The following is a 2315-nucleotide window of genomic DNA, read 5'->3' as shown; positions in this document are numbered from 1 at the left end:
ATGTAGAGTGTGCCTAAGGAGAGTCACATGGAGAGAACATTCTCTCAGGCTTGCACAGAGAGCACATTGGCCAACCAATGGGCGTGACTCATCCACATGGCTGACACTGACAAAGGTTCTACAATGTGAGGTACAGGATCTCAGGATAAATCCTGAGGGGATTTCACTGACCTTATCAGACTCAGAAGCTACAACTCTTGTTGCATAGGTCCTGCTTTACCTTGGTCTTAACCATCCAATAGAAAAGTACAAAAACGAAATATAAGAAGTAAAGCCATGGTGTTATGTTGAACTGCAGGGGACTCAGGTCAACAATTTCTGACATTGCCAGTGAAGTGGAAGACCCAGTACTATTATGGACTACTGAACTCTTTTTTTTACGGAACCAGGGATTGAACTCAGACCCTTGTGCTTGCCAGGGAAGCGCTTATTCCACTGAGCCATCTCCCCAGCCTACTGAACTCTTTTAGAATATTTTGCTGAGTTTATACACCTATAATATTTAAATGATGGAACTTTACAAAAAGGGGATACAGATGAATGTCCATTTAGTATCTGTGTATTCAGAGTGGTTAAGATAGATATATAGTTGCATTCTGTTAATGAATAAGGGATTTGCTCTAATGGTGTTTGTAAATAGGATATCAAATCCGCATTTTGTACAGCAATTAACCACTAGGAAGAATGTATGCAAAGCGTTATTTATTGTAACTGTCTTAACAATTTGTTTTGAAACTGTCTTGTTGCTATTTGTTTCTCAATAAAATTATGGAAAAAAAGTTCCTCTCCTGTTAAAGCAAAGTGTATCTATTTTTTGAATTTCTTATATTATCGCTCCCTGCTGAATAGCATTTCGTAGTCATTTCATTCATTTATGTTTTACTAAAGATGAGCACATCAAAGGTAACCACCCCAGTGTTCTAGATGAGTGTTTGTTGCCAATTATTGGGGATCAAGCTTTCTACAATGATGTCCAATACTTAATAAAATACAAACAGGTATAGTAAATGTACGACAATATAAATTTATGATGTATTGTTGATGTCCTGCTGACTTAAAAATTGTTTGCCTTTAATTAAATTCTTGACTATTTATAACAGATGCTATTTTCATCCACATCTTTTGGAGAAAATAAATTATAGTTTATGTGCTCTCAAATCATCTCTAAGTCATGCCACCAATAGCCTCAGATGCAAGATTGTATTTTAACTGTTTTAATGGTGAAATATTTTACAGTTAGTGAAATGATCAACCTGAAATAATAATGTTGACATCTCTGTGAAATGTCTTCTCTCATCCTTCTTATCTTTATGTACACATTTAAAGCCATCGAACGTGCAGCTCTTATAATGTTGCATTTTTTTTTTTTTTTTTTTTAGAATGAAGGTTTGAACTCAGGCCCTTGCGCTTGCCAGGCAAGTGTTTATTCTACTGAGCTATCTCCTCAGCCCCCATAATGTTGTATCCTTATTAGGTTGTTTTCATTTTCTGTTTCACCCCCTTATTTTTGTTTTAAAATTCAATTCCATTGTAAGAGTAAGCTCATCAATTACTTATTATTTTTATATTTCTATTTTATTCTTCTGTATTAATTTTCATTATTACATGTTAGCAATACAGAAGGGTGAAGTTCTTTTTAGGAAACTGATATATGTATAGCATATCTTGATCATTTTCAATAACTTTACTCCACTGTTTTCTTTTTCACTCTCCTCTTCCACTGACCTTCTATATCACAAAAATTTTCCCTTCTAATTTTCTTTTTTTGAATCTATTTTATGCATTTGTTTTTGCAGTGTCTTCTATAAAGGAAATGAAATATTCAGTTTGCTGAATCTGACTTTTTTGCTTAACAAGGTGTAAAACTTTATTTCGTTAGCTTTTAAAAAGGTCAGCTAGCTAAGGAGAAGGTCTGAGACAGATTTGGGTGATCAGTCATGCTGATAGGAGCCAAGAGGCACGGAGAGAGCTCAGTTTTTATGGACTAAACACCTGCTTAGGCAAACTCAGGGACTAGGGTTTAATCCCTGACACCACATGCCACTCCAGGCCCAGCCCTAGAACACGTTGTCTGCCACCAAGTCCAGGCTTGAGGGTATACATGCCTGTAAGCCCTGGGGAGACTGAAAACAGGAGGATCACTAGGGTCCATGCTGCATAGTGAGACCCCGTACCAAATACTCTAAACAAACAAAGGAACAAACAAAACCCCTACAGTGCTGGGGAAATAGCTCAGCAGCATAAATGCCTGCCTGCCAAATGCAAGGTCCTGAGTTCAATCCCCTGTACCACCAACCACCCCAAAATTAAAAATA

The sequence above is a fragment of the Octodon degus genome, unplaced genomic scaffold, assembly GCF_000260255.1.
Source record: "Octodon degus isolate 3935 unplaced genomic scaffold, OctDeg1.0 scaffold00066, whole genome shotgun sequence".
Taxonomy (NCBI): Eukaryota; Metazoa; Chordata; class Mammalia; order Rodentia; family Octodontidae; genus Octodon; species Octodon degus.
The sequence above is the reverse complement of the archived record's forward strand: the minus strand, read 5'-3'. Positions refer to the sequence as shown.